This window comes from Bidens hawaiensis, unplaced genomic scaffold, assembly GCF_021521415.1.
Source record: "Bidens hawaiensis isolate Kalapana, Puna unplaced genomic scaffold, B.hawaiensis_p1.1 tig00002977_1, whole genome shotgun sequence".
Lineage (NCBI taxonomy): Eukaryota > Viridiplantae > Streptophyta > Magnoliopsida > Asterales > Asteraceae > Bidens > Bidens hawaiensis.
In genome coordinates this window covers 2,340,673-2,359,577 of record NW_027491160.1, presented here as the reverse complement: position 1 = coordinate 2,359,577, position 18,905 = coordinate 2,340,673, and the positions used below count along the sequence as shown (strand labels likewise).

Below are 18,905 nucleotides of genomic sequence, written 5' to 3'. Positions count from 1 at the left end.
TTAATTAACCGAATTTCAAATATTCGAATTATTCAAAATTTGAAATTTTAAATCCGGATACGTATTTGATTCATATTCCAAAACAGATTCAACAAATTCGATTTGATGAGAATTCAAAGTAGTCAATTCAAAATTCGATACGATTCGAGTTTGAAGTTTAAATTCGAATAGATTCGAATTGAATTAAGTCGAAAGATAATCTATTTTAATTTTAGTTTTAAGACCACTATAAAAGCAATATTTTAGCAAAATAAAAAAATAAAAATAAAAAAATACAAGTCTATAACACAAATGAACTTCAAAGTTACAACATTGTGAAATTCAGTGGTAACGTACGTTTAAATGAATTAATAATCAAAATGATGAATTTGTAATTTTTAGTCTATGGAACTTAACTAGCCTCCTTAATTTATCTTTTCATGAATTTGTATATTTATATATAAAAATAAAATGTATAATTTGAATTTGAATTTTGAATTGAATTTAAAATCATAAATTCATATTCGATTTTAAATTCGATTACTAAATCAAATTTGAATGACTAAAAACTGGATTCGAAACTTCAAATTCGAATGCGATTCAAATCGAATTTCAAGTTACTCAAGTCCGATTCGAAACTGAACACCCGACCCAAAGAACGACGAAAAACTTGAAATTTTCCAAAGACAATGATTGCATAATATTAATTAAATATTAATATAATATATTATCATATTAATTTATTTATTATTGGTTTTATTAAGAGTGATTATTCAGGATATTAGGGGGTGTTTGGTACAGAGAATGGAATTATAGAGAAATGGAATTGCAGAGAAAGGGAATTGGTCTGGAGAATGAGAATTGACTGTTCTGTTTGGTAGTACAGAGATTTCAGTAGAGAAATATAGCTGAGAATCATTTCTCTTGTTTGGTACATAGAAAATAAACAGAGAATTATATCAACTTTATCATTAGCACAAGTATTTTTTTCATAACAAATATTTATTAAAAATAAAAAACAGTCAGATGAGAGTGGTGGTGACATTACTTGAACAATAGGTACGTTTACTATGTGTCATGAAGCAGTCAAGTATCTGAAAAAAGGAGGACCTGGAAGAAGCTCAGATGAGAGTGGTGGAATAATATTGAATATCAGTGCTACTCTGCATTACACAGCTGGTTGGTACCAAATTCATGTAGCTACTGCTAAGGTTATACAAAAAGATTCTAAATTTAAGTAAACATTATGTTTATATACATTCATGTATGTATGTTTCTTTAATGTGTAATATTATAGGCTGCAGTAGATGCTATTACAAGGAATCTGGCATTGGAATGGGGTACTGATTATGACATACGAGTCAACGGGATTGCGCCTGGGCCGATAAATGACACTGCTGGCATGAGAAAACTCGGGTCAGATGAAATAAAAGCCGAGACCAGGGCGAAAAGAGGAAGTGAAAACGCTTTCTAGAATTGTGGAAAAACGTTCTCGAGCTGCACCCACCGGGGTACCTTCTAGCAAACTCTAGCCTACCGGAAATCTGATTAATATGCATATTTGGTGATAACAACTTTTGGTATTGATGTAATTTTCTTGAAAACATTTGTGATCATTCTAGCTGTTTATCGGTCAAAAATACAATAAATATAAGAAAACAAAAAATAGAAAAGCATGTTCCTTTGGTGATACAAATTTGACTTTTTGTTGGTCAACATCTATGAAGAGGTGCAGGGTAAACATCGAGTGGTTGGTATCTCAAACGGTCATTGTGAGGTATCGGTCCTTCCTGTAAAAACAAACAAACCAAACCAAACCCGTCAACTACATTTCACAAACTACTGAATTGATATTAGTAATATTTTAACTTAAAAATATATAACACGTACGTCATCTGGATTTATTTGGAAGGGCTTAACGAAATCTTCAAACATCTGTGGTGATAATCCGCTTATCTTATCTTTAACTTCCTGAAATCATCCAATCAAACTTTAAAATGTAAACATGACCTAATTTCAACTAATCTGTTAATGATATGTAAAATGTAACATGTAAAACTTACCAGCCCGGTAATTCTTGAGTTCTTTAGTAGTTCATTTGTAATCAAATCCAGTATGTGCCTATTATCCATCAGTCCCTTCATTGCAAGCTGTAACACCCCGACCAAAGGCGGATTATACATCGGGGCGCCACATATTGTTTCATTACTCGTGACACTATTGGGTGTCAATATTTAATAAACACATTCATTCGCGCACGCGCAAAGCAAACACATAATATAAATCAACATAAATCAATATATTATAAATCAAAATATTCGAACAGCAATAACTTGTCTTGATACATTTTAATCTAGGTCCAAAAGTAAAAACGTCCTATGTGTCCACAAGCTCCAAAACGGCTACTGCAAACCTGAACATGTGTTAAAATAAACGTCAAACACTTGCGTGTTGGTGAGAAATCAAGTTTAATACAATACATAGATAGCAATAAATCTGCGCGCAACATGTGTATGTCTGGTGTTTAACAAGGGTGCAATCAGATTGTGATCAAGCCTAGATAGATCATAGCTCATAGTTCATAGTTCAATCCGTGCTCCCAATTGAGCACAAAAACGAGAAAACATCTGTGCAAGTGTAAACAAAGAAAACCGTAAACGATAGGTCTCCCGTGTTCATCTAATGGATCCATGAAAACTGCGGAATAGGCCGAACAAAGCGGTTAATGATACACTCATACAAATAAACAGCCAAGTAAACGTCCTCAACACATGGGATACTGCGCGACTAAAGCTCATAAACAAGTTTAAGACTCTAAGTTTGTATGAACACATGAACATCCCAAAACATTAAAAGCAAAAAGGGATTAGGTACGAGATTACTCACTTGATAAAGATGCGATGATAGATAAAGCAAGAACCAACTTTAAACAAGCACAAGTTAACCTATAAACAAGATTATTGTTTTAATGATTTGTTTTAAGTCTTGATTATAAGTTAGCATAATTAATAAGTTATTATATATAATATATTACCGGAAAACAGGGCAGAGGAGAGGAGAAAACGGAGGCAAGAGAGGAGGGAGGCGGCAGAAGAACAACGGCAGAGAGCAAAAAGGGAGGAAGAGAATAAGTGTAGTGTGTGAAGTGTTAAGAAAATAGTACTATATATAGGCAAACCCTAGGGGACACAAACCCTAGAAAAGATCTCCAAAAGTAAAAGAAAAGATATCAACAGTAAAAAGTTCTGAAAAGTAAAGATATCAAAAGATATGGTAGCAGGGAAAAAGAGAAAAAGGCTGACAGGATTCAGAAAAAGGCATGGGAGAGGACAGATAAAGTTACTGGTCAAGCATGGCAAAAGCAGATTCTCAAAAGATTATGTCAGTCACTTTATCTGTCAACCAATGGGGTTGGTGCGCATGCTGCGCCGAAAGTAACTTTTCAGACATAAAGCAGATTAGGTCAACAGCTCAAAAGATAAGACAACACAAAAGCAAACGGCGAGAATAAACAGAAGATACAAGGGTTAAGCGCGAGAAGGCTAAGGCGCGAAGGCAGACACAGAAGGTCAAGAGAGCGCGAGCGCGAAGGCAGACAGAACTATCCTTAACGCGTCGCGGAAAGAACTACCATTTCTAAGCGCGCCGCGGGAAGAGTCACATTTCTTAGCGCGCCGCGGGAGGAACTAAAATTCCTAGCGCGCCGCGGGAAGAACTATAATTCTTCGCGCGTCGAGGGATGAACTACGATTCTTAGCGCGCTGCGAGAAGAACTACAAATCCTTAGCGCGTCGCGGGAAGAACTTCCGTTCTTAGCGCGCTGCGAGAAGAATTACAATTCTTAGCGCGCTGCGAGAAGAGTTCGTCTCGCGTATTGCTGAAACAGGTGGTCTTCACGCAGGATTCCTTGTAAGGGAGTCTGGCGCGTGGAGCTGCGCAGACAACCTTAGGCGGGAAGGAACAAAGGACAAGCAAAGAGTTAGAAGAAAAAGAGGGAAACAAGGCGTAAGGGCGGGACGGCGACAAGAGGGAAAAGAAGACGGAAAGAGAGAAGGAGAGGGACGGGACGGCGGAGAGAAAGAGAGAGAAAGAGGCGGGAAGGAAAATATATATTATTATTAAAAGTAAAATATAAGTATAAATAAATATTAAATCATAAAAGAAAGAGATCGGGTCAGAGAAACGGGTACCTGGGTCGGGTCGGATCGGGTCAGATGTCACAGTCTCCCCTACTTTAAGAAATTTCGTCTCGAAATTTATCTCGAAGTAGGTTGCGCAGAGAACAGGTGCGGGTACTTGATCTTCATTTGATCTTCCCTTTCCCATGTAAACTCGGCTCCGCGCTTGGACTCCCAGCGAACTTTCACGATAGGGATACGACTGCGCTTGGTTTGCTTAACCTCGCGATCCATAATCTCAACAGGCTTCTCAACGAAATGCATAGTTTCATCAACTTGAACTTCATCAAGTGGTATGTGAAGGTTCTCGTCGGCTAAACACTTCTTGAGATTGGATACATGGAACGTTGGATGCACATTACTGAGCGCGGGCGGCAGGTCAAGTCTGTAGGCAACTTTTCCCACACGCGCGAGAATCTTGAATGGACCAACATAACGAGGAGCAAGCTTACCTTTCTTCCCAAAGCGGACAACACCTTTCCAAGGCGACACTTTGAGGAGAACAAGATCACCAACTTGAAATTCGAGAGGCTTCCGCCTACGATCTGCGTAACTCTTCTGTCGGCTTCTGGCAGTCAGCAGATGATCACGGATCTTGGCGATTTTATCGGTTGTCTCTTGAACAAGTTCGGGTCCTGTGATTTGAGTTTCTCCCACTTCGCTCCAACAAATCGGGGAGCGGCACTTACGACCGTAAAGTGCTTCAAATGGGGCCATACCGATACTGGAATGATAGCTGTTATTATAAGAGAACTCGATCAAAGGCAGGTGCGAATCCCAATTACCTCCAAAATCAAGAACACAAGATCGGAGCATATCCTCAAGAGTCTGAATAGTTCGCTCAGACTGACCGTCAGTCTGAGGATGATATGCCGTACTCATGTCCAAGCGAGTTCCTAGCGCAGATTGGAGAGATTTCCAAAAGCGAGATATAAAACGGCCATCGCGATCGGATACGATGCTCAAAGGAGTACCATGGCGGCAGACAATTTCCTTGACATAAAGCTGCGCGAGATGCTCAACACGGTAGTTTTCACGAATGGGCAGAAAGTGAGCAGACTTAGTCAAACGATCCACTATTACCCAAATGCTATCATGTTTGCTTGCTGTCAAAGGTAACTTGGTAATAAAGTCCATCGCTACACATTCCCATTTCCACGTAGGAATTTCTGGTTGTTCGAGCAAACCAGATGGGCGTTGGTGTTCAGCTTTTACTTTAGAACAAGTCAGGCATCTAGCTACGAACACAGCAATATCCTTTTTCATACCGGGCCACCAATAAGTAATGCGCAAATCCTTGTACATCTTATCGGCGCCGGGATGAACGGAATATCGAGATTTGTGCGCTTCACTCAGGATATCAGCGCGAAGATTCTCATCAAAGGGAACCCAGATGCGATTGAGATAGCAGAGAATTCCACTCAGATTAGGGACAAAATGCGCTTCCGCGCCACACGCTAACTCGGCGCGAAGGTTACCATTACTGATGGATGCGCGCTGCGCGTCACGAATACGCGATTCAAGGTTGCTTTGGATCGGCGCAAAGTGAAGATGCGTGCGCGGCAAAATACAGTTAAGTTGGCAGGGTTTTCGGCTGAGCGCATCGGCTACCACATTAGCCTTACCAGGATGATACCGGATCTCACAATCGTAATCGCTGATGAGTTCGTTCCATCGGCGTTGCCTCATGTTAAGTTCCTTTTGATCAAAGATATGCTGAAGGCTTTTATGGTCAGTGTAGAGGATACACTTAGTACCATAAAGGTAGTGTCTCCAGATCTTCAAGGCAAAAACAACTGCACCTAGTTCGAGGTCGTGAGTTGTATAATTCTTTTCATGAACCTTAAGTTGCCTTGATGCGTAAGCGATAACCTTGCCTCGTTGCATAAGAACACAACCGAGACCTTGGTTGGATGCATCGCAATACACGACAAAATCATCATTACCCTCAGGTAGCGCAAGAACAGGAGCTTCACACAACAAACGCTTGAGCGTTAGAAAGGCTTCTTCTTGCTTCGAGCCCCAAATATATGGTTTACCTTTGTGCGTTAGAGCTGTTAAAGGCAAAGCGATCTTCGAGAAGTTCGAAATGAAGCGCCGGTAATAACCAGCTAAGCCCAGAAAGGAACGGATCTCAGAAGGAGAGGATGGCGTAATCCAGTTCTTGATTGCTTCAATTTTGGATGGGTCGACATGAATACCCATCTTGTTTACAACATGACCAAGAAACTGTACTTCATCAGACCAGAATTCACACTTGGAAAGCTTAGCATAGAGTTGCTCAGCTCTAAGCTTTTGCAACACCAACCGAAGATGTTGCTCGTGCTCGGCCTTGGTCTTAGAATACACCAGAACATCATCGATATACACAATCACGAATTTATCCAAGAAAGGCCTACACACCCGATTCATTAGATCCATGAAAACGGCGGGTGCGTTGGTTAGACCGAAGGACATGACCAAGAATTCAAAATGGCCATAACGAGTTCGAAAAGCAGTCTTCGGAACATCTTCATCGCGGATGCGCAACTGGTGATAGCCAGAGCGGAGATCAATCTTCGAGAAACAAGAGGCACCTTGGAGTTGATCAAAGAGGTCGTCAATACGCGGTAAGGGATACCGGTTTTTAATGGTGAGTTTGTTCAACTCGCGGTAATCAATACACATGCGAAACGATCCATCTTTCTTTTTAACGAACAACACCGGAGCACCCCAGGGCGAAGAGCTAGGGCGGATGAATCCTTTAGCAGTCAACTCTTGAAGTTGGCTTGCCAATTCTTGCATCTCAGCGGGCGCAAGACGGTAAGGAGATTTAGCAACGGGGGAAGCACCAGGGACAAGATCAATACGGAACTCGACTTCACAAGCGGGAGGGATACCAGGAAGATCATCAGGAAAAACTTCAGGGAAATTACGCACAACAGGGATATCGCGAAGCTTCTTCTCTTCAGCAGGTTTAACCACATGGGCTAAGAATGCAACACACTTCTTCCGCATGAGTCATTGGGCTTCGGCGCAAGACATAAGTTTAAGACCACTGGAGGGTTTTTCGCCGTAGATGTGAAGATCACCATTTTCTCGAGGTATGCGAATCATCTTCTTGGCGCAAATAACTTCGGCGCGATTATGCGTAAGCCAGTCCATACCAATGATGACATCAAAGCTTCCAAGAGGCATGGGGATGAGGTCGATCAGAAAATCGTTTTCGTTAAGGTTAAGCGTACAATCTTTAATCACTGAGTTTATTAAAACAGTTTCACCATTAGCCAATTCAACTGAAAAATCTTCTTTTAAATCGTTGCGCGGTCGCGCAAGCTTCTGCTCGAAGGCGCGAGAAATAAAACTTCGATCGGCGCCAGTATCAAAAAGTACAGAAGCATAAAATCCGTTAAGCAAAAATGTACCATTAACTACGTCATTATTCGCTTGCGCTTGGTGCGCGGTTATGTTAAAAGCTCGTCCACGCGTCACTTGGTTCGAAATCTGGTTCACCGGATTCGCTTGTGTGATTTGCACTTGTAGTCTCGGGCACGCGTTCCGGAAATGACTGGGATCACCGCAGTTATAACACGACCTGGGTCGTGGGTTTTGGTAGATTGATTGTGGGTTCTGCGGGTAGACTGGTGGTGTTGGCGCAATTGGGTTGGCGGGAGGGACTCTACAGTATTCGGTTGAGTGACCAATGCGGCCACATCGGTTACATTGTCGACACGGGGTCTGAGTTGGGTGGTGAAGTCTACAGGTTGGGCAAAGGGGTTGGTTTCCTGTGTAAGGTTTCTTAGTTGGTGGGGCAGGGAGTGCTGGATTGGTTAGGGCATAGTTGTGAACTACAGGGGGAGTTGGGTAGGCTGACAGTGGGTTAGGCGCGTAAACTGGAGGTTGATAAATGGGTTGTTGGGTAATGGGCGGGTTGGTAAGCGCATAGGCTTTGCGCCTGCGCTTGAGGTTGTTACGGTTTGAGGGTTCTGGTTTGGTTTCCGTTGGTTCAGGGGCAGTCTTGGTGGGTTTGGTTTTCTCAGTTCCCCGCAGGAACAAAGTTCCTGCTCTGACATGGTTGTCGCTGAGCACAGCGGCCAACTCGATGGCGTCAGAGAGGGTTACTGGGTTTCTGGCCCATACAGAATCTTGAATTTCCATGGGGAGACCCCCAAGGAATTTCTCTATGGCTCGGCGGGAAGGGGTAACAAGGTGAGGGACAAGCAAACTTAGTTCATGGAAGCGCGTTGCGTACTCGCGCGCTTCACCACTGTACTGCTTAAGATTCCAAAATTCCTCCTCCAGGCGCTTAACTTCGTTGGGAGGGCAGAATTCTCGCGTAAGAATTTCCTTGAATTCCTCCCATGTCATGCTAGAAGCAGCCTCTGCGCCACGCGCATGAGCTACTCCATTCCACCATGTAAGCGCTCTGGATTCCGGGACACTGGAAGCATATAGGGTTCGTCTGTCTGAGGGGCATTGGGTGTGAAGGAAAGTGTTTTCTATTTTCTCAAGCCACTGGAGCATCACGGTGGCTCCTTCAAGACCTGTGAACTTTGGAGGGTTACCCGCGTTAAAGGACTTAATGTTATAACTGGAGGTATTGTTTTGGCTCAAGGCTTGGGCTATTGCGGCGGCCATTTCCTGGGAACGTTGCTGTCTACGCATGCGCGAGGCTTCTCTTCTCTGAAATCGGCGAGATAGCGGAGGCATTCTATAAAAATTTTAATTTTAGTTAATATCTTGGTTTTAGCGCAAAGTTTTAATCTTATAAAGCTTGGTTTCGCGGAGTCAGTTACTGTCAAAAGTTAAAGTAAAATAAATGACCCTAAATGCAGACTTAATAAAGGTAACAAATTCGAATCAAGAATCGACAATTCATGTATCACCATGACTTTCCGAATTCCCAATTTAAAATATACGAGCAAACGAGTATTGGAGATTGACGATTCATGTATCACCATGACTTTTCAATCTTCAATATAAAATATACAAGAAAATGAGTATTGGAGGTTGACAATTCATGTATCACCATGACTTTTCAAGTCTCCAACCTCATAACATAATCGTAAATGGAAATTGAAAATCAACTATTCATGTATCACCATGACTTTTCGGATTTTCAAATCCCACAAACGAATATGTAAGTAAAATCAATAAAAATCGAAATTCAACAAAAATCGAAATATCGCGAAATAAAACATAAAATCATATACTGCGCAAGCGCGAGCATATTCACAAATAACGAGTAATTAACAATAAGCGCGCAAACATGAGATTTCTCTCATGCGCGAGAAGGGACTCTTAGGTATTCTAGGCCGTTACGTCTAACCACCTATCCTAAAGTCAACGGGCTCTGATACCAATCTGTAACACCCCGACCAAAGGCGGATTATACATCGGGGCGCCACATATTGTTTCATTACTCGTGACACTATTGGGTGTCAATATTTAATAAACACATTCATTCGCGCACGCGCAAAGCAAACACATAATATAAATCAACATAAATCAATATATTATAAATCAAAATATTCGAACAGCAATAACTTGTCTTGATACATTTTAATCTAGGTCCAAAAGTAAAAACGTCCTATGTGTCCACAAGCTCCAAAACGGCTACTGCAAACCTGAACATGTGTTAAAATAAACGTCAAACACTTGCGTGTTGGTGAGAAATCAAGTTTAATACAATACATAGATAGCAATAAATCTGCGCGCAACATGTGTATGTCTGGTGTTTAACAAGGGTGCAATCAGATTGTGATCAAGCCTAGATAGATCATAGCTCATAGTTCATAGTTCAATCCGTGCTCCCAATTGAGCACAAAAACGAGAAAACATCTGTGCAAGTGTAAACAAAGAAAACCGTAAACGATAGGTCTCCCGTGTTCATCTAATGGATCCATGAAAACTGCGGAATAGGCCGAACAAAGCGGTTAATGATACACTCATACAAATAAACAGCCAAGTAAACGTCCTCAACACATGGGATACTGCGCGACTAAAGCTCATAAACAAGTTTAAGACTCTAAGTTTGTATGAACACATGAACATCCCAAAACATTAAAAGCAAAAAGGGATTAGGTACGAGATTACTCACTTGATAAAGATGCGATGATAGATAAAGCAAGAACCAACTTTAAACAAGCACAAGTTAACCTATAAACAAGATTATTGTTTTAATGATTTGTTTTAAGTCTTGATTATAAGTTAGCATAATTAATAAGTTATTATATATAATATATTACCGGAAAACAGGGCAGAGGAGAGGAGAAAACGGAGGCAAGAGAGGAGGGAGGCGGCAGAAGAACAACGGCAGAGAGCAAAAAGGGAGGAAGAGAATAAGTGTAGTGTGTGAAGTGTTAAGAAAATAGTACTATATATAGGCAAACCCTAGGGGACACAAACCCTAGAAAAGATTTCTCTCATGCGCGAGAAGGGACTCTTAGGTATTCTAGGCCGTTACGTCTAACCACCTATCCTAAAGTCAACGGGCTCTGATACCAATCTGTAACACCCCGACCAAAGGCGGATTATACATCGGGGCGCCACATATTGTTTCATTACTCGTGACACTATTGGGTGTCAATATTTAATAAACACATTCATTCGCGCACGCGCAAAGCAAACACATAATATAAATCAACATAAATCAATATATTATAAATCAAAATATTCGAACAGCAATAACTTGTCTTGATACATTTTAATCTAGGTCCAAAAGTAAAAACGTCCTATGTGTCCACAAGCTCCAAAACGGCTACTGCAAACCTGAACATGTGTTAAAATAAACGTCAAACACTTGCGTGTTGGTGAGAAATCAAGTTTAATACAATACATAGATAGCAATAAATCTGCGCGCAACATGTGTATGTCTGGTGTTTAACAAGGGTGCAATCAGATTGTGATCAAGCCTAGATAGATCATAGCTCATAGTTCATAGTTCAATCCGTGCTCCCAATTGAGCACAAAAACGAGAAAACATCTGTGCAAGTGTAAACAAAGAAAACCGTAAACGATAGGTCTCCCGTGTTCATCTAATGGATCCATGAAAACTGCGGAATAGGCCGAACAAAGCGGTTAATGATACACTCATACAAATAAACAGCCAAGTAAACGTCCTCAACACATGGGATACTGCGCGACTAAAGCTCATAAACAAGTTTAAGACTCTAAGTTTGTATGAACACATGAACATCCCAAAACATTAAAAGCAAAAAGGGATTAGGTACGAGATTACTCACTTGATAAAGATGCGATGATAGATAAAGCAAGAACCAACTTTAAACAAGCACAAGTTAACCTATAAACAAGATTATTGTTTTAATGATTTGTTTTAAGTCTTGATTATAAGTTAGCATAATTAATAAGTTATTATATATAATATATTACCGGAAAACAGGGCAGAGGAGAGGAGAAAACGGAGGCAAGAGAGGAGGGAGGCGGCAGAAGAACAACGGCAGAGAGCAAAAAGGGAGGAAGAGAATAAGTGTAGTGTGTGAAGTGTTAAGAAAATAGTACTATATATAGGCAAACCCTAGGGGACACAAACCCTAGAAAAGATCTCCAAAAGTAAAAGAAAAGATATCAACAGTAAAAAGTTCTTAAAAGTAAAGATATCAAAAGATATGGTAGCAGGGAAAAAGAGAAAAAGGCTGACAGGATTCAGAAAAAGGCATGGGAGAGGACAGATAAAGTTACTGGTCAAGCATGGCAAAAGCAGATTCTCAAAAGATTATGTCAGTCACTTTATCTGTCAACCAATGGGGTTGGTGCGCATGCTGCGCCGAAAGTAACTTTTCAGACATAAAGCAGATTAGGTCAACAGCTCAAAAGATAAGACAACACAAAAGCAAACGGCGAGAATAAACAGAAGATACAAGGGTTAAGCGCGAGAAGGCTAAGGCGCGAAGGCAGACACAGAAGGTCAAGAGAGCGCGAGCGCGAAGGCAGACAGAACTATCCTTAACGCGTCGCGGAAAGAACTACCATTTCTAAGCGCGCCGCGGGAAGAGTCACATTTCTTAGCGCGCCGCGGGAGGAACTAAAATTCCTAGCGCGCCGCGGGAAGAACTATAATTCTTCGCGCGTCGAGGGATGAACTACGATTCTTAGCGCGCTGCGAGAAGAACTACAAATCCTTAGCGCGTCGCGGGAAGAACTTCCGTTCTTAGCGCGCTGCGAGAAGAATTACAATTCTTAGCGCGCTGCGAGAAGAGTTCGTCTCGCGTATTGCTGAAACAGGTGGTCTTCACGCAGGATTCCTTGTAAGGGAGTCTGGCGCGTGGAGCTGCGCAGACAACCTTAGGCGGGAAGGAACAAAGGACAAGCAAAGAGTTAGAAGAAAAAGAGGGAAACAAGGCGTAAGGGCGGGACGGCGACAAGAGGGAAAAGAAGACGGAAAGAGAGAAGGAGAGGGACGGGACGGCGGAGAGAAAGAGAGAGAAAGAGGCGGGAAGGAAAATATATATTATTATTAAAAGTAAAATATAAGTATAAATAAATATTAAATCATAAAAGAAAGAGATCGGGTCAGAGAAACGGGTACCTGGGTCGGGTCGGATCGGGTCAGATGTCACACAAGCTCTTCAGTCTCTTCGATATACTGGAACCCACATCAGAATAACATTAGGTAACAAATATAAGTCGAGTATATTAACGAATTATATTAAATAAAAAGTTATGCGTACTCTTGTCAATTCACGAGTGAAGAGCTCTGAAACTTCTACTGTCATATCAGCAGGAATTACATGCGGGTCATCCCACTGAAATATAATTCCAAAGCAGATGAATTAATCAACGATAAGAATAGATTAAAGGCGATGATAAATAATTAAATATTATATACCCTATATTTTATAAGTTCTCCATCAGTACTATCTGCTCTATTGGCCAATCCGACTCGGTGTGTCAATGTTGCATACGCTAATCTTGCATTTCTAGGGCTTATCACCATTTCTCGAGCAATCTAACAGATAATAATCAATCACATGTTAAAACCAATGTGATTATTAATTTGAAAGCAAAATAAAACAAGTGAAAACATATACACCTTTGAGATCTTTTCTAGATCATCAGCTCCACCATCCGTTATATCATCACCATAAAACACGTTCGGCACATCGTCCACCATGTGCAACCACCATTTGCATCATCATGTACCCAAATGTTGTGTAACCTTGGTCCACCATATCTTCTCTAGGGTAAAAAATAGATATTGCAGTTTCCTGCTCAAATATGTTAGATATTAACAAACATAAAAATATAAAATTTAAACGAACACTTTAAAAGTCAAAATTCCGATATTATAACCATACCTTACCACCGGGTAATAACTGAGAAAACGCGTGCCAATCGTATCGAGGAAATAAATGTGCTAACAAAATATGACCGGCTTCATGTACTGCCAACAGCCTCTTCTTTTCAATAGATACCTTTCACGTTTTAACAACATGATTAATGACTATACTACCCTTACAAAGATGTAAGATTCTCAAATGTCAAGAGGGCAAAAAGGGCATACTCTTTCTTCACATTTTTGTTGCTCTTCCTCTGTCAAAAGCACACCCATTCCCTCAAGCAACTGCTTATCTAACACATCAACAATATCTTGCTGGTATATTTTTGTATGTCCTTTTCTCACCTTCATAAATTTTATCATTTAACCAATTAATTCATATGAACAATATTAAGTAAATTATATAAAAAGTAACACTTATAGCCATTATTCCAGCTTCATTGACAAGATTTCTTATATCTGTCTATTATCTGTCTATTAATAAACGGAGCTCGAACCGTCACGAATATCCTTTGACACGAAACAACCGTCACCAACAGATAAATTGCCAACGCACCTACTCTTGTGGGATCCCAATTATTAACATCCTGCAAAAAGACGACATATTTCCCAAATGTGGGTAACCCCGAACACCAATAAACTCATTTAAGCACAATGTTATAAATACCCCGACTAGGCGCCGATTAATCCCAATTTGTCCAAAATCGGTCAAAATTGAAAATTTTACACAAATTTAAATATATATTCCAATCCGATCAATCTTGACTAATATCTATTAATCCTGATTAATCACTAGTCCCTATCCCACCGCCCGACTAGCGCCTAGCGATTTCTACAACACTGTTTAAGCACAATTTAGGATTACAACTACCTTCCAACGCTCCCATTCATTCCAATTCTTGAATTCAGCTTGAGACTTCAATACAGAATCTTGAAACTCACCCATAAACCCATAAACCTTAGAACTTGCATCTTTCAAATCAACCCCAGTTTCTTTCTTCAACGAATCCCCTAAATAATTAACCAAACCCTCTGAATTGTTGAACATGGCCGCTAGCCACCATGAGGGTTTAACAAACAGCAAACAAGACCCACAGCCGTCAGTCACGGGGCTTTACATCAGAAACCCTAACCAGGCCACCACACCACCGTCACCTAGGGTTCAGAAATTGAACCCGACAACAGTAGGCAAACAGGGGCGACAAACGACCATCACATCGCACATAGAGGGAGAGAAAAAGAGCATTTCTGATTATGATTAAGGTTTTGTGGGAAAGCGGTGGGTACACACAGATGGAAGAAAAACCAACTTGATACAGCAAGCACAGACAAACTACACAGAACTCAACATCTCAAAACCCAGTTCGTACGATTAATAATAATAAAGTGAAAATGAAGCTGATATATATAGATTGAATGCTTATGGATCTATTAATCGGAAATTTGAACCATACCTTGTTTTGGGTTGCGGTGCTCTGAAGGAGGAAGCTGGTGATAGAAGTGAAAAGGAAGAGAATGGAAGTGAGAAATGAAACCCTAGAGAAATGATTTCTCCGCTTTTTTTAGAGAAAAGAAATCAGGGAAATGGAAATGGTTTATTTCCATTTCTCACCTCTTTCTTTCGTAAACAAACAAGAGAATTGTTTCCATTTCTATTTCTCACCCCCCAATTCTCTGTACCAAACACCCCCTTAGTTTAATCTGGCACATAGGTTTCTTCATTGTGTAAAAGTGAGAAATTTTTTGGCTGCCAAACACTTTGTGCGCTCATTCTCGTTTATAAGAAGAAAATCACCCTCTTGATATTTGTCTCACAGCTACGGGATTTCACTCGGAATCATTTCTGGTGGTGCTTTTAAATCCTTGAAGGTAATCTTTTTTTTTTTCCTTTTCTCTTTGAGCTTTGTAAAGTTAATTGACTTTTGGGCAGATCTTTTTTGTAGATCTAATCGAGTTCAAACTCAGGTGTCATAGCAAAGTCCCAAACTATGTCAAATGTTAGGTTATTAATTGGCAGATCTTTTACATTTTGTTAGAATTTCATTTATTTTGCAGGAAAACTTTTATATTTAAATACAGTACAACTGGAAAAACAAAATTAAATGAAAGCAAATACTATACGAGTTACAACTGAAAAATAAAGTACAAAGAAACGGGTAAAAGCAGAATCTTTAAAATAGATTTTGCGTCTCTTCTGAAAAGTGCCTCCTATAATACAATAGAAAAAAAAAACAATAGTTCTACCAGATCAAAGATTGAATCATAATCCAGAAAATATAACTCATAACCTAATAACAATACTCTCATAGCAAGCCCTAACTAGCTCGGTTTTTGATATATTAATAGAGTTAACCCAACTTTACCAGCAAGAAAACTAGATACTCATAATTGTCCTTTAATGGACTAAACCTCCTCCCTTAGACGATTAGGTAGAGCCCGCCATGGGCGTAGTCGGAAAATATCAAGCCTTCATTCACGCCCTAATTTCTGAGCCATTATTAAGAATGTCTTGAGCTCTAAGCAGTTTGATTAGGGTTCAGAGAGGATGTCATCATGGTATAAATCGCGCTCCAAATCTTTGGTATTGCGCAAAAATAAGCGTTTAGACATCTGAAAGCGACACCTACAAATCTTTGAGCTCTTGTTTTTTGGCGGGACATTGAAGCAATCTACCATCAAACGTGCATTCATGCCCAAACTACCTCGTTCAATATATTCTCTTTTCGAGCCCGTGGGTGGAGGAGAACGAAGAGATTGCATAAATTCCGCCACGAGCATAATCGCACTCGTAACCACCTCTTCCTCCATGTCGCCATCGGCATTCCAAAAAAACTGGTCATATAAATCTGAAGAAGACGGAGATTCCATATAGAGTTTTGTACATTCTTTTTGGTAGAATTTGAGTAGATAGTTATATAAAAAAATGTGAGTTTCGATTGAGGATTAAATGGATTATATAGGAAAAAAGTTGATATTTTTTTCAAATTTTGGACTGTTTGGTAACGGTCATTGACCACTCAACACACGACCTTGTTGTGTATACAACGAGCCAAGCCAAAATAGACTCGAAAACAAAGGGAGGTTGGTGTTCATTGCATTGTGAATCTCGTTTTCCTCCCAAAACGCGCCCACCACTTGTAGTATGACACTGAAAACAAAAACAATTGCAATCTAGCAGGACAACATATTATAATGACAATTCATTGTCTCTTTTTAATTTAGAGTAAATTGAATGGTTTTCTACATTTCAATCTACTAGACGGGTACTCGCGCAATGCACGGGGTGATTGAACATAGACCCTAGCAATTACGTAACAATTATTGGTGTTCATGGTTCGGTTAGAGACTTTAAAATCGTTTAAACCGGTTATTGGTTATGTTTCAGGGTTGGGTTTTTTCCTTAACTTTCGATTTCAATTTAAACGGTTTAGTTCGATTTTCAACGACAAAAAAATCCTCACTAAGATTTGGTACATAGGTTTAACTTAAAAACCGTCAAAACCTGACCATAAACACCCATACATAACATGTCATTTTTTTATTGAAAAGAATTACCACAAATATCATGCTCAAATTAAAGAGAATAAAATGTTTATTTTTATGATGCAGCTTTTAGGAAAAAAATATTAACATATGAAAGCGCTTTTTAAATATCGTTAAAAAAGTTGGTTTAAAGTTAAAATGAAAAATAGCATATGGTTAAAATGGTTAAAGAGGAAGTGTCAAACTTAGTAAGTGTTCTTTGATTGACAAAAGTTCACGTGGGTTTTATGATTTAAAGACCATCTTGTCTTCTTCAACATGTATTATAGGATGTATCATGTGTTATATATTTTATAAAACTCTTAAAAAATAAAATATATTAATATACCCATAACTCCTATATTATACATAGTATAGTATATAGATAATAGACATTTGGCTATTTTGTACTGATGGTGTTACAATTAGACTCGACTGAAACATGCATGATGACAAATAAATATTTTTAATGGTGTTTAAAAATATACATATAATAAACATTTCACCTTTTTTTACGCAATATTAACTTAAAACCGGGCCATTTGCAATACCCATGTGCAAGGGTATGGCTTTTCGTGTCTTTGTTTGGGCCTCACGTGACACCCTTGAACTAATCTCCCACGTGACTTGATTTGCCTAGTGTCCCCTCAGACACTGAATGGACGACTAGTCGCACTTAATCGCTTCTTGGCAAACCATGCGGATAAGTCGTTTCCTTTCGTGTCAACATTGAGAAACTGCTTGAAGAAAACGCACTTCCGCTGGACACCAGAAGCGGAAGCAGCTTTTCAGGAGATTCGGTCACGCCTGATCGAACTCCCAACACTTACAGCACCACAAGCGGGAGAGGAGTTAATCCTATACCTTTCCGCAACAGATAGAGCAACCGGGGCAGTCCTGCTAGTAGAACGAAAGGACATCCAGATGCCAATCTATTATGTTAGCTGTGTACTAACAGACGTAGAAACCCGGTACTCTACCCTCGAAAAATTAGTCTTAGCACTTATACACGCTTCACGCAGGTTAAGACGATATTTCCAGGGCCACCCAATCACCATTCTCACCAACTTCAAACTCTCAAACGTTCTAGGCAAACCCGAATTATCGGGACGTCTAGCCAAATGGGCAATTGAATTGGGAGAATATGCAATTAAGTACAAGCCAAGACCAGCCATAAAAGGCCAGGTCCTGGCCGATTTTATTGCAGAAGTCCCCGCTTCGCGGGAGAAAGAGTGCCAGGAGGAGGCTCAACCTTCCCCAGCACAGGACGTCAATGATGTCTGGCGACTCTACACTGATGGAGCAGCCAGTATCGAGGGTTCAGGCGCAGGGTTAAAATTAACCAACCCAGCAGGCCAAGAATATACTTACGCTATTCGGTTGGATTTTCCAAGTACGAATAATGAAGCCGAATATGAAGCATTCTTGGCCGGTTTGAGAATTGCGCGTAAGATGGGAGTGAAAAACTTGGAAGCCCACGTGGATTCCATGCTGGTAGCCAACCAGATAAATGGGACGTACACGGCTGTGAACGACACAATGGCCCTGTACCTCGCCCAGGCAAAAATCCTTATGCGTGATTTTAATGATTGTAAAGTCATACACGTCAAGCGCAGCGAAAACAAATCTGCGGATGCGTTAAGCAAGCTTGCATCACTAGCCTTCACCCACTTGGGAAAGGACATCCGCATTGAACTCCTCGAAGCACCATCAGTCCCGCACAAGGAAATTTGTGTCATCCAAACCGGTACAGAAACGTGGATGACACCAATAATAAATTACCTTGCAGCAGGAACACTACCAGAATCAAAAACACAGGCAAGAAAACTACGCTGTAAAGCACTGAATTATCAACTCATCAATGACAACCTTTACAGACGTAACTTTCTTGGCCCACTTTTAAGATGCGTGAACAACCAAGATGCTGACTACCTCTTAAGGGAAGTACA

At 40.2% G+C, this 18,905-nt stretch overlaps 2 long non-coding RNA genes and 1 pseudogene across 2 annotated transcripts; all 3 read right to left on the bottom strand.

The window, feature by feature from the left end:
- Positions 1-1,454: 1,454 nt before the first annotated feature.
- LOC143621844 (uncharacterized) lies at positions 1,455-2,111 on the bottom strand. The gene is made up of 3 exons (XR_013151606.1): positions 2,043-2,111; positions 1,870-1,950; positions 1,455-1,769 (listed from the first exon to the last, which is right to left on the bottom strand). It is a non-coding gene; the product is annotated as an uncharacterized LOC143621844 (long non-coding RNA).
- Positions 2,112-12,717: 10,606 nt separating this feature from the next.
- LOC143621843 (uncharacterized) lies at positions 12,718-13,125 on the bottom strand. The gene is made up of 3 exons (XR_013151605.1): positions 12,985-13,125; positions 12,827-12,901; positions 12,718-12,741 (listed from the first exon to the last, which is right to left on the bottom strand). It is a non-coding gene; the product is annotated as an uncharacterized LOC143621843 (long non-coding RNA).
- Positions 13,126-13,234: 109 nt separating this feature from the next.
- LOC143621915 (ATP-dependent zinc metalloprotease FTSH 12, chloroplastic pseudogene) lies at positions 13,235-13,818 on the bottom strand (annotated as a pseudogene).
- Positions 13,819-18,905: the final 5,087 nt, after the last annotated feature.